This window comes from Paroedura picta, chromosome 2, assembly GCF_049243985.1.
Source record: "Paroedura picta isolate Pp20150507F chromosome 2, Ppicta_v3.0, whole genome shotgun sequence".
Taxonomy (NCBI): Eukaryota; Metazoa; Chordata; class Lepidosauria; order Squamata; family Gekkonidae; genus Paroedura; species Paroedura picta.
The window spans coordinates 161509163-161523624 of NC_135370.1; the positions used below are offsets into that span (position 1 = coordinate 161509163).

A 14462-nucleotide genomic window follows, 5' to 3' on the forward strand; every position below is an offset into this window, starting at 1 on the left:
ACTTGAGCATCCTGGAAAACAAGGGAGGGGAGGGAAACAATCACATACATACACCAGCATTGTCATGCATCTCCCTGGCCTTTCTGCAGTGAAGAATTTTGATTGCCTCTAAAGTAGCTACATTTTCCTTGTCTCCAGTTTGGCTCGCAGGTTTTCTTGGAAGACCCTGAGAATTTCATCTTCATTGGCAGCAAGGAGGAAGTTAACACCCAGAAATATGTTTCTCACTGAAATAAGTGGACACAGCAATCAGGTTGATTAAATAATCAACGAAGATGATCTGGGGCCAAGGGACCAAGCCCTATGAAGATAGGTTGAGGGACTTGGGAATGTTCAGCCTGAAGAAAAGGAGGTTGAGAGGGGACATGATAGCCCTCTTTAAGTATTTGAAAGGTTGTCACTTGGAGGAGGGCAGGATGCTGTTTCTGCTGGCTACAGAGGAGAGGACACGCAGTAATGGGTTTAAACTTCAAGTACAACGATATAGGCTAGATATCAGGAAAAGGTTTTTCACAGTCAGAGTAGTTCAGCAGTGGAATAGGCTGCCAAAGGAGGTGGTGAGCTCCCCCTCACTGGAAGTCTTCAAGCAAAGGTTGGATACACACTTTTCTTGGATGCTTTAGGATGCTTAGGGCTAATCCTGCGTTGAGCAGGGGGTTGGACTAGATGGCCTGTATGGCCCCTTCCAACTCTATGATTCTATGATTCTATGATTCTATAATACAATTATCTCCCCCCCCCTTTATTATTCCTCATTTTATTCTTTATTAAAGACATACCAAGGTTAATAGAACTGCATATCTGTCTCTTCTCTACAAACATGACTTCATCATGTGCTATTGAAACCAGCCCTGGCATTCTTCAGATGATACATGTCAGGGGTAGACAACCTGTGGTCCTCCAGATGTCCATGGACTACAATTCCCATCAGCCCCTGCCAGCAAATGCCATGGACATCTGGAGGACCACAGGTTGACTACCCCTGATAAATGTGAAACTTGCTTGTTACATAAATAATGAGGACAGTTTTTAAAAGGATCTGCTGCCTCTACACATCTCCTCCCCTTCACTGCAGTCTTTTGCCACTGTTTTATAAGGTAATAACGGAGGAAACAAATGTTATGGCTGATCAGGATATTCATGATGTTTAGTTTTCATTAAGTGTGGATCCTGGAGCCAAAAATAATACTTACAAATTCTGCTTCTCATACTAACACTTGGCTTGCATGGAATTCTAACAGCCTCTTCTTTTTTTTTAACTTACCTCTTTGTGTAGGTTTCTCTGCACTGAATTTGTATTCCAGGACAACAGGCAGGGAAAAGATCATGTAGGTTCCCTCCATATAGAAAAAACTGTGTCACCTCAGGAAAGACACTGTCTGAACAACACTAAGGACATTTTCCTTGGAGTAAGCCGCGTTAAATAGATTTGAGTCCGATTCTGCTTAAGTTGGCACTGTAAGTTTGTTCATTTCATCTCAGTGAAGATCAGGTCCTTGACGGCATGAACATAAGAGCCCTGATAGGTAACCAGATGACTAGGTCTGAGTACTCTGTATTTTCTAGAACAGGGGTAGTCAACCTATGGTCCTCCAGATGTTCATGGACTACAATTCCCATGAGCCCCTGCCAGCGTTTGCTGGCAGGGGCTCATGGGAATTGTAGTCCATGAACATCTGGAGGACCACAGGTTGACTACCCCTGTTCTAGAATACCTGAAGCTGCCTTCTACTGGCACAAACAAGTAGTCTAACAAGGTCAAAATGGCCTACTCCAGTCAGCAGTGGCTCTCCAAGATCTCAGGTAGAGGTCCTTCATATCACCTACTACCTGGGCATTTTAACTCAAGAGGCAAGGACTGAATCTAGAAACTTCTGCATGCAAAGTAGATGCTGTGGAACTGAGCCCGGCCTGCTCCCCAATGAAATCTAATCATGAAACCAGCCTGTACAAAGTCAGATTCTTAATTTTCATGTTCAATATTCCCTGATCTGACTAGAAGCAGCTTTCCAGTGTCTCAGGTAAAGGTTTTTCACATCACCTCCTACTTTTTATCTTTAATTGGGATTGAATCTGCAACCTTCTGCATGCCAAATGGATGCTCTACCATGGCAGAACCTCTTAAAAGAGGTTAATAGAAGGAGGAGGAGGGGGAGAAGGGCTGGGTTTTTTTGTTTGTTTGTTTGTTTTGTTTTTGGACTCCACCATTTACTACCCAAAGGAGTCTCAGGGCTTTTCCGCACATTGGGCATTATCGCATGAAACCTGCTGTATGGCAAAGCATGAGAAATGATAGTGCCTCACCGGCACTCCAAACCTCTCGAGCTGTCTCGAATGTTAATGGACACTTTTCACATATGTTGCACTCCTCACTCACTGCTGGAAAGATGAGGAGAGAGAGCAATGCGCTTTAGGCTTGTTGTTCTTTGCCCTGCCTTTACCACAGTCAATCACTTTGGCCAACCAATCCCCTCTCAGCATGGCTGATTGACATGTGAACTTCTGATGATCGCCATTTTAAAAAAAATCTATATACTTATTCGTTTAAATGTCTCTCTGCATATTCATAGAGGCACAGACAATCTCAGCCGAGGCGTGTGTCTGCCTATTTGTTGCTCCAAGCTGTTCTCCATTTTTAAAAAGAAGTTCCTATCCCCCCGGAAGAAGGGAGGGAGGCGGGTGTGAGGGCATGACATTGGAGGCAGATGTAGCACTTCTTCGCCTCCCTACATTTCTTTTGCTGGTGGTCTGCTGGATGTCCTCTGGGGGATAGCACTTTTTAGGTTGATGAATCCACTTTTTGGGATTCACCAACTCGCACTTAAAAATGGCAGATAGAGCAAGCAGTTTGCTGGCCAGATATGGGAGGTTGGCGACGTCATGCGGAGTGGCCAGAATACAGCATCTTCAACAGGTAACTATGACGTTACATTTATGGCATGCAGAAAAGCCCTCAAAGTGGCTTACAATCACCTATTCTCCCTCTCCCCATAGCAGACACCTTGTGAGATAGGTGAGGCTGAGAGAGCTCTGAGAGGAATTATGACTAGTCCAAAGTCACCCAGCTGGCTGCATGTGAGAATGCGGGGATTCAAACCCGGCTCTCCAGATTACAGGGCATTGCTTATAAATGCTACGTCAAGTTTGCAAAGGAGAATTTACCACATGATGCCTAGTGTGACATAATGCAAGGGACTAGTGATCTAGTGATCTAGATCAGGGGTAGTCAAACTGCGGCCCTCCAGATGTCCATGGACTACAATGGCCGCAGTTTGACTATCCCTGATCTAGATAGTCTGTAATTTTGCTAGGCTTTCAGGATGGCCATGAATAAGCAAATAAGCAGACTGTTTTCTATTCTGGAACTGTACTGACTGCTATTATCAGGTTCAATTCCTTACTTTGTCTGAACCACTTACCTAATTCTCTCTCTCTCTCTCTCTCTCTCTCTCTCTCTCCCCCCCCCCTCTCTCCTTTTTCATTTTCTCTCAATGACAGACTCATACGGACAGATTTGATTGTTTACACAGAGCATCATTACATTATCCCAGTCTCTGATCTCTTGTTTTTGATTCCCCTTTCTTGCTGGAATGTAAGGTGGATCTCACAATGGAAAACAGTGCAATCAAATATGATGAGGTATCCAATAAACAACGCATGGGGACTAAGATTTAAAAAAAACCCTGGGAACTACAGTAAAATAACAGATAAGATATATCACAAAGAAAGCCGGAAATGGAATTATGGAAGAAGACAATGCAGTAGGGGCAGGATAAAGCATACAATAAACATTCAAGTGGACTACAGTCCTGTTCCTCTTATAAAGAAGTGTCCTCCTGGACCATCCCCTCATACTCCCAACCTGGCAAGCTCAATCCTGTTAGATCTCAGAAGCCAAGCAGGGATGGCCCTGGCTAGCACTTGGAAGGCAACTTTCACAGAATGCCAGGGTCATGATGTGGTGGCAGACAACAACCTCCCAATGTCTCTTGCCTGACTGCTGACCAATCTTAGGATCTTCTGGCTACTTTATTCACATGCCATACAATGAATAAATCCGCCATCCTCATTACCTTTGTCAAAACATCTTCTTGGAGAATTCCATCCTGTATAGTTTGAAGGCTGAGAGAAGCAAGTCAGTCTTAATGATGACCTCAGGCAGGTCGTTCCGCAAAATGGCAGCCAGAATCTTGCACATTTGCCAGGTGGCAATTTTTGAAGAGGAAATACTTCTAACTACCACCAACTACCACCACCACTACCCATTGAGAGGGGGGGGGTTGCAAGGGATTTGGCACAATCAAACTGCTAATAAATTTCCTTGGATGATCTCAAGCTCTGGGGTCTTGAAACAGGTCAATATTATTTCTCTCTCTTCACATTCTCTGGGTCCTTCATGATTTTATACATTTCTCAGTGGTGGCATTGGAAGACCCTTCCCAAAGAAATCAATCTGGCACCTATAGCAGAAGCTTTTAGGCACCAGGCAAATACCTTTTTCTTTCATGCAGCTTTTGGTTGAACCTTTTCTGGTTTGGTCTGATTTGCTTCTGGATCCTGACTGTGGCTCTGATATTTTTCGGTGCTTTTATACTTTTCTTTTCTTTTCTTTTTTGCCATTTTATGATTTATCACCTGACCTTTCGAATCCTCTTTTCTGTTCCTCTTATTGATTTCATAGTATGTTTTTGATTCTGTTGCAAGCTGCTTTGAACAGATTAATTTTTTATCCTGGGATAGAAACGCTTCTGAGCCGACACAAATAAAGACCCTGAAATCTGGCTCCCCAAAAGGAAGGGGCAAACGGAATGCAAACCTCTTCTTCCACTAGAAAATATAGGAGACCAAATTAAATGCCCCCCTTTTTTTCTCCCAGCTTGCTGCTTTGGGTATCTGTTCTCCATCTGTTTTTCCTTGCATGAATCCAAGAATCCAACTTACCTGCCATTTGTGATAATTAGTCATTTACTGGAGAGCGAGTTCTTCAGGATGTGAAATCCACTGTAAAGGAAAGCCCTTAAAAAAAAATCCTTTGGCAATGTCCATGAATGACAAATGCAGAGCTCCTTGGCAATAAACCTAAAACTGCCATGGTCCCGACACAAGTTAAAATTCATAGACTGTTAATTAGCGTGAGCGAAAGGCAGCGTCTAAATTGTTTGCCAGGCATCCCTTTTCGCCCTCTGTATCCTAACAAGAATGAGCTTAAAAGCCCGAAAAGAAAATTGTTTTCAAAAAGCCTACCATGTTACATCACTAAAACTTGAAGCCTGAGTGACTTCTGGTATTGCCTTCATTCATGAAACTTTATCTGCTCTTATTTAAATCTTTAAGACTCGGGCTTAAATGTCAGCCCCTGAATTTTTCCGAGAGGATTGATGCTGTCAGGACAGCCAAACAAGCATTCTTTTCCCGGTGTCTCTTTCCCAGTCATTCTGTCTTCATTATATTCATGTCTCCCGCTTCTTTAAGCAGCTCAGTTTACTGGAAGCTAAACAAAATAGGAAACAGCTACGTAAGGCAGTGAATGCTCACCGTTTCTCTCAAGATAAGCGGGACAATCTGACAGATGCTGTCAAACAGTGTAGTTGATCAACGGGGCGCACTGAGGCAAGGAGCTGTGTATACAACAAAAGCAAGAGTAGTTGCTTGACTCCCCTTTGGCTGTTCTTGGGTCTCTTCTTAGCCCCTTAGTGGGGATGCCTGGCTCACCAGCTGCCAGTCCATATAAAGAAACACCGTTGGTTTCTCGTAGAAATGCACCCAAAAGCAAACGAAACCAATAGGCAAAAACTGGTATCTTCTTGGGATTTATTAAATGCAGTCCTAAGTCATTTAAATAATTTTGCATTTAATAACTCTCAAGAAGATACCACTTTTTGCCTGTTGGTTTCATTTGCTTTTGGGTGTATTTCCACCAGCTGCCAGGGGAAGGTCTTCATCCACATTTCCCAACTGTTTGAAATGTCTGTTTTGCCAAGGAGAGGAAGGGCTTCCATTTCATTTCAAGGCTTTGGGACATGGAGAAACTGCATTCTTCTGAGCAATGCCTGGAAATCCTTGTTCCAAGGTATTTTCTCTGAATGTAGGTTGGGATCTGTTTAAAAATGCTCAGGGCAACTTGCAGTTGAAATGACATGTGAAACTAATCAGTAGACTCAAACCTTCCAAAGAAGCAGAAGAGTCATAAATCAAAACCTCTGCCAGAGCAGGAGTTCTCTCTTTAGGGGGCACCAAAAGGCCTGCAGTGCGGAGATGGCAATCAACATGGCCAATAGTACGATGCTCCAGAAAACAGGGGGAGCTGCTGAAAAGGCCCTTCTATCGATCACTGCTTGTATTTCTGAAGTTTTGGGTTCCCATGACAGACACCTTGACTAATCTAAGAGCATAGGCAAATTAATACAGATGGAGGCCTTCAGAATATGCTTTCCCTCCCACAAGTTTTCTTAACAACTATAAAATGCTTCTAATAGAAATGTGAAATATAAATATTCTCAGACCTTTTCCACTCTGTGACTTCGGCCCAACCCACAGAAGGTGGCAGGGACTCGCGCTGCCAACTCCCACCTCTCCATCATCAGCCAGCATGCCAGTGGGGGACTTTCCCCCCCCCCACCAAAAAACGGAGGAATGCCGGAAATTAATCTGACATACCTATGTGACCTGGAAGGGACATAGATACATTGGGGATGTTTGGGACAATGCTCTGGTTTTGGGGCAAAACTCTATGGTATAAGCTGATTATAACATAGAGTTTTGACCCAAATCCAGAGTATGTTGTTGTTGTTAGGTGCAAAGTTGTGTCCGGCCCATTGCGACCCCATGGACAATGATCCTCCAGGCATTCCTGTCCTCTACCATTCCCCAGAGTCCATTTAAGTTTGCACCGACTGCTTCAGTGACTCCATCCAGCCACCTCATTCTCTGTCGCCCCCTTCTTCTTTTGCCCTCGATCGCTCCCCGCATTAGGCTCTTCTCCAGGGAGTCCTTCCTTCTCATGAGGTGGCCAAAGTATTTGAGTTTCAATCCAGAGTGTAGCCCCCCTCAACATCCTCAATGTGCCTATGTCACTTCTGGGTCATGTTGGCATCTTGTGTTAATTTTTGGAGTTACTAGTAAGTGTATCCCCACCCCCCACTAGCTGCTTCAAGGGTCCTAGCAACCCCAACCAAATCAGTCTTCCTTGATCTACACAGGATTCCAGTGTACTTCTGGACCCAATTCAAGGTCTTTGTATTGACTTTAATGGGACCAACACTAACTTTGTCCATAATTTTTAAGGCCCTGCTTCCCAAAGCTTGATGGGAAAAGGTTTTTTTCTTGATGGGCTTTCTTGATAGTAGCAAAAAAGTTTTAGAATGCCCACCAGGGCAATTTGCCTATCTCTATGGTTGCCGGTTCTGGGTTGGGAAATGTCTGCAATTTTGTTGGTAGAGCCTGGGATGGGTGGGGTTTGGTGAGGGGTGGGCCCACAGCTGAGTCTGCCTTCCAAAGCAGCCATTTTCTCTAGGGGAACTGATCTCTGTAGCCTGAATATCAGCTGTCATTCCGGGAGATCTCCAGCCTCCACTTGTAGGTTGGCAATTCCATCTGTTGCCTCTTTCACTGTCTTCTGCCTGCATGTGAAGACTCTTTTGGCTTCATTTGGCATAATCCCAATAATGGGGCCTTGGGTACTTCCTTGATTAGGACCTAGGTGAATGTCCTAGGGGCTCTGTTGGACACTCCAGATAATTGCCAAAGACGGTCTAGTGGATGGGCCACCCCTTTCCATTGCATTTAATCTGTGATGACTCATTTGCACACGCAGGTATTCTGTGAGAACTGAGGAAGTGTTAAGCAAACATGACCAACTTTCTGGCAACCTCAAGCTAGCAGTTGGAACATTTCTCACAACTATTAGTGAAGAACTGGCAGCTGATAAAACAGACATATGCTTTACTGTTCTGAATCAAGAAGATATTTTATTTTCTGGACGGTGTACAATATTTTGGCCAGGGTAAACAGGTGACTTGCTGGTTTGGGGGAATCATGTGACAACATGGTTTCAGAATTTATAGCCTTCTTACCCTGCTGTTTCAAAGACTCTGTTACATTGGATCACAAACTTAAATACACACACACACACACTTGACTTTAAAAACTTGCCTTGTCAAAAGCTCTGCTGTCCATTACTCTCCAGATTTTCAGCTTTGTGTCTTAAATGTGCCTTTATTTGATTTATTCTGACTAGAGTTACATCTGTTTAACATTTGGCACATGAAATATTAGGAAACATGCATTGCAAAGAAGAATCGACTGAGTTATTGGACTGAAGCTGAAGGAAATACAGAAGTAACCCAGAAGATATAAAAGTGTCCCCATAAACATGCTGTATATCAAGTAAGACAACTGGTCTTTCTAACTGAGCATTATCTGCTCTGGCTGGCAATGGCTTTTTTAGTGTCTCAGGAAGGATTGTCCAAGTTCTATTTTAACTGGAGACAGTGAAAGCATGACCTCTACGCATGTTGAATCAATGAGCAGACACAAGCACTTTGGCCTTGCCTCATGCCTATGTGCAACAACTGGCCGGTGAGAATAGAAGCTATGTCTGGCTCCAGGTCAGTGACTACCCACTCGTGGTTTTCAGGGATGTTAAGCTCGCTCTTGTATAGTTCTTCTGTATAATTTTGCCACCTTTTTTAAATCTGTTCTGCTTCTGTTAGGTCCCTACCATTTTGGTCCTTTATCATACCCATCTTTTCATGAAATGTTCTCTTCATTTCTCCAATTTTTTTGAAGAGATCTCTGGTCCTCCCCATTCTATTGTTTTCTTCTATTTGTTTGCACTGTTCATTTATGAAGGCATTCTTATCTCTTCTAGCTATTCTCTGGAATTCTGCATTCAGTTGGGTGTATCTTTCTCTTTCTCCTTTGCCTTTCACTTCCCTTCTCTCCTGAGCTATTTGTAAAGCTTCCTCAGACAGCCGTTTTGCTTTCTTGCATTTCTTTTTCTTTGGGATGGTTTTAGTTGCTACCTCTTGTACAGCGTTGTGAACCTCCATCCATAGTTCTTCAGGCACTCTGTCTATCAGATCTAATTCCTTAAATCTATTTGTCACCTCTACTCTATATTTGTTAGGGATATGATTTCGTTCATACCTGAGAGGCCTAGTGCTTTTCCCTACTTTATTCAATTTGAGCCTAAATTTTGCAACAAGAAGCTGATGATCTGACCCACAATTGGCTCCTGGTCTTGTTTTTACTGACTGTATAGAACTTCTCCATCTTAGGCTGCAGAGTATATAGTCAATCAGATTTCGGTGCTGACCTTCTGGTGCTGTCCATGTGTAGAGTCATCTCTTGGGTTGTTGGAAAAGAGTGTTTGCTATGACCATTGTATTCTCTTGACAAAATTCTACCAGCCTGTGCCCTGCTTCATTCTGTTCTCCAAGGCCAAACTTACAACACTATTTTTGCGTTCTGTGCATTCTATGAAACTTTTTGTTGCTCCATACAGACCAAATTTTTAATCAAGAACCTCCTCGGTCAATAGTGTCCCGCTTTACCAATGTTAAAATCTGGTAACCTTACTTTAGCATATCACCATTAATGCCTGATTTCCTGCCTAGATCCAGCTTACTGTCTTTAGTTTTTGTCTTTCATAATGCGTTTGAATGCAATTCAGTAGATTTTATGTATTACTAAACTGGATTGTTTTATGTTTTGTTATGTTAATGTTGTTTAATGTTCCTTTTCTGAAGTTGGATCCCATGTTTCCTTCCGCAGGCACAAACAGCACTTCTGTCCACACAAGATTTCTATGCATTTGTCCTTCCCACTGGAAGTCTCCCACCCTGTTCTAGAGCCTCCCCTAAGCCCTAGGGGCAGGATTTGGATGAGCGCAGGAAGCTACAGAACGACAGGGGAAGCGGGGAAAGTCCCATGCCACTAGCTCAAGTGCACAGATGGTGCATAGAATCCAACCCACTGATTTTATTGCCTTGTGATTTGATTTAACTGTTTTATCTGTGTTCCCTGCCAGAGAACCTTCGAATTACGAGGCCGTATAAAAAGAAAGGAAAGCCTTCTCCCAGATGAACTTCCCCATGTACTGCAATCGTCACAAGGGGCCCTGCTTTGAATTCCTGTGCGTTCAGAAGTTCAGCTCATGGCCATGAAAAACAAGGCTTCCTGTGGATGGCGGGAGGAGGACCTGACCTAACCAGCCCTACAGGCAACTTTTCTGCTGGCTTTTTGGCACCTATCACATTTCCTATAACAACTAGTTGTGGGGAAAGGCAGGGAAGGCAATTGTAAGGCGCTTTGAGACGTCTTCAGGTAGTGAAAAATGGGGTATAAGAACCCCTTTTTCAACTTTTCTTCTTCTGTCAATATGGAAACTTCTATTGGGCGTGGGGGCTGAAGTTTTTAAGACTAAATTTTACTGCTGCCTCCGCATCTTGTGCCTCTTGTGGCGCAGAGTGGTAAGGCAGCCGCCTGAAAGCTTTGCTCATGAGGTTGGGAGTTCGATCCCAGCAGCCGGCTCAAGGTTGACTCAGCCTTCCATCCTTCCGAGGTCGGTAAAATGAGTACCCAGCTTGCTGCTGGGGGGTAAACGGTCATGACTGGGGAAGGCACTGGCAAACCACCCCGTATTGAGTCTGCCATGAAAACGCTAGAGGGCGTCACCCCAAGGGTCAGACATGACTCGGTGCTTGCACAGGGGATACCTTTACCTTTACCTTTACCGCATCTTGATTGCTCAATGTGTAATAGCTTTGCTGTTTTATGTCTGTTTTGGTTTTGGTGTTGTTACGCTTTTATTATTATGTAAGTGACTGTGGTGTCTGTGTCTACTCAGGGACCTTGAGCTTGGGAACAGAGAATGAGAACCCTTGTTGGGGAGTTGCCAATTCCCATTGTACAGGCAGTGATCAAACAGATGTATGGACCAGTCACAGGCCTCCATTAATGGCCAATCACGTGTCTTGGCAGGATGCTTCTATGTATAGAAGATCCTCAGTCCTGGTGGTTGTTGTTCAGTGTTTGCAGGTTCCAGTGAAGTTCTTGGTTGTTGGAGCTGAGTGTCCATGGCTTATTGAACCCACAGATTTAATAGTGACCCTGTGGATTCTTTGAGCCCAGTGGGAAGGCAGAACAATAGAGGATACAAACCAGAAAGGATGGAAGGCCTGTTGTGGTGGTCTTCTGAAACATGTAACAAGCAAAGCCTAGTATCCATTCCGCAAACTGGTCAGAAGCAGAACATGCTGACGAGGTCATATGAGTTGGCCCCTTTAGACCCTGGCCCCAGCCTTGTGGTACGCTCTGCTGAAAGAGATCAGGGCCCTGCGGAACATTAACCAGTTCTGCAGCACCTACAAGGTAGACCTGTTCCACCAGGCCTATGGTCTGTATAAAACAGACTACAAAGTAGGATGTAACTAACTGATTACCAAATGTATTTCTTTATTGGCATAGAGCAGATTAGCAGGATAAACAAAGTTAGTCAAGATACGTCAGACTGTTTAAATTTAAGAACTGAGGACAGAAATTCAGCCATAATAAAGGTGACGTCTAACTGATTAGCAATTCATTGAACATTTCATAGAACCCAATAATTAAAAAGAAAAGTAAAAGTTGGCTCTTCTGCATTGCATTGTACACCACTCAGGTTAACTGGCACATATAAACCATGCAAGATTGTCTAAAAGACAATTTTTGCATTGTAGGAGAAAATGACTTCAGGTGCATTCTCAAGCACACAATTTAATACAAATGCATGATGCTAAAAATTGAGCCTCTTACATACTATTTACACTACAAATGAATCGTGATAATGTGGGATATATGTTTCCTAGTGGATGTAATCCATATATTCACATTACTCACACTTAAGCCTCTTGAATAGATTTATTGTGACATGACTTTCCATCAGTCAAAGGCATGAAGTGAATTACCAAGATAATAAGTATATGGGTGCATGATCAGAGATCCATCCTTCACATTTTAAAAATGCCCTCGGTCTTTTCTTAGGGCTGTCTCAGTGGTAGCATTGAGTCAGTAGAACTCTTAAGGAGACATCTAGACCGTTTATGCACTGGAGGTTTCATGCTGGGCTGCAAGCTAGAGTTTTAGTCATGGAAGGTTGTCTCACCTCTTCCTACACTCAGATGGAGGAACATTTGGCCTGGTGTGCCTCATCCACCCCTGATTTGTGTTCCTGCATGGGAGCTGGAGCAGTGAAGTTCCCAGTGCATAAACAGTCCTAGAGGGCATCCTCATTGTTGGCATTCTGTTGCCAAGCAAAGACTTTTTATTTCATTCAAGTTTGATGGAACATATTCTGGTGTTGGCTAATTTCATAAAAGACTATGGCCGCAGGATAAGAAATATATTTAGTAAAGCATTTCCAGCCAGCAGCAGACAACAAGAAGGAGTCTGGGAGGAGGACTTGAACAGGTGTGGCAGTCAAGTGATTTTATGAAAGCCGTCCCAGGACTTGACATCATTCCTCTCTAGGAACTGGCAGAAACTCTATGGCATCCTTTCTCAACCCTTTGACTGTGGAATAACCCCTGAAATGTCTTCAGACTTCATATAATCCCAGAAGTGATGTCAGATGGCGAGGCCTCCCTGCCACACCCTCGGAAATTGCACGTTTACAATGGGCATGGCATCACTAATAAAATAAAATGCTTGTTAAGTAATTTATTTATTATTTCAACTTATTTCAACACCCCTCCCGGCAAGTCGATTCAGGGAGGATAACAACAAAGTAATAGTTACATAAAATCAACAGTAATATCATTAATATTAATTAAAATCAGTTAAAACTAATTAAACATTCCTTAAAATCCCATTGCACAGCAGTCTCAAGCATTTACCAATGATTACCTTCATATCCAGGAGGGAGTCCATCGCAGGAGTTAGTTTCATCTTTGTGTGTTTCAGTTCCATATGGCCTTGAGTTCTGCAGGGCCTGCAAAACAGAGCACTTACGCCAGGCAGTTGGTTAGGGCCAGGTGATAATCCCAGGGTATACATGATGAAGAAGAAGAAGAACATGTTGGTTCTTATATGCCACTTTTCTCTCCCTGAAGGAGTCTCAAAGTGGCTTACAGTCGCCTTCCCTTTCCTCTCCCTACAACAGACACCCTGTGAGGTGGGTGAGGCTGGGAGAGCCCTGATATTACTGCTCGGTCAGAACAGCTTTATCAGTGCTGTGGCGAGCCCAAGGTCACCCAGCTGGCTGCTTGTGGGGAGCGCGGAATCAAACTTGGCTTGCCAGATTAGAAGTCCGCACTCCTAACCACTACATCAAGTTGGTGCACCAAGTAAATACGATTTTAGATTTAAGCAGTCAGTCAGTAACCTTTTATTGGCATAAAATATGTATAAAACATATAAAAATAGGGTTTAAAATTTCAACAAAATACTGAAATAGGCCATGGGGTTACATAACCGATATTAAAATGATTATAAAAACCATAAAAGATAAAATACAAGGTAGGCAGCATATTATAAAAGCATCTTAGTTAAAACTCTGGCAACTAAAATGGTTACCTCTGGGTCTTTGTCAGAGAGCAGAAATTGCAAGGTCATAGATTTACTTACAGAAGGCTTGTTTCCCAGCAAAGCAACAAAGCTGTCATCCCGACACTGCTCATATAAGGGGCAATCTAACAAAATGTGTGAGGCAGAGTCAGGGCAGCCTGAACCACACGGAGAGAGTCTCGCATGGTATGGGATACGGCGGAATCTTCCCTTTAAGACCTTTGAGGGGAAAGCATTCATTCGTGCCAGGAGAAAAGCTCTTCTCAGGGATTTTAGATTTTGTGGCTACCCTGAGGCAACACAACTGCAGAGCATGGTGTCTAGTCATGTTATCCTTTTATCTGGACATCACTGTTTATACTTTTCCAAATTCTGGTAGCACTATTGTGGTGGATTGCCACTGAAGTTGTTTCTGCCACCAATACAAGAATTCCTGGATAACAGCCCAGAATGCAGTGGGCTTCCTTCCAGGACCAGAGGGGGGAAGGGCACAGAAGTGCTGCTGTGTTTGGGTTGATCACTTTGAAGGCTTTGGAGAAATTGGATTTAAAATCTCTGCAGTTGTACGGCTACAACTACACTAACATGGCTGTGGGAGGAGGTATGGGATGAGGGACTGTGGCGACAGCTGTGCCACGGGATTGCCAAGAGTCGGACACGACTGTATGGCTGACAATGGCAGCAACAAGTAAATCCACGGAGGATCTTCACAGGCAGCTTGCAGTTAGCCATTTGCCTGATCAACAGTAGCAAGTAAAAATCTTGCAATGGATAAGTATGAGTGGGGAAAAACATACCGGGCATCACAGGGCCTTTAAACTGTGGAGGAAGGGGACTGGTTATCTGAATTGATTGACAGGTAGAAGCACAACACATGTAAGGCACATTGCTCTTTTCTACCATTTCCAGCAGCAGGT

At 43.5% G+C, this 14462-nt stretch overlaps 1 protein-coding gene across 1 annotated transcript in view; it reads right to left on the reverse strand.

Moving 5' to 3' along the window:
• Nucleotides 1-1737, reverse strand: part of LOC143830708 (serine protease inhibitor A3N-like) — a 173415-nt gene extending 171678 nt beyond the window's left edge. Inside the window, exon 1 of the mRNA XM_077323578.1 lies at nucleotides 1726-1737. The gene's annotated coding sequence lies outside the window, so the exon portion shown is untranslated. The remainder of the gene's footprint in view (nucleotides 1-1725) is intronic.
• Between the last annotated feature and the right edge of the window lie 12725 nt (nucleotides 1738-14462).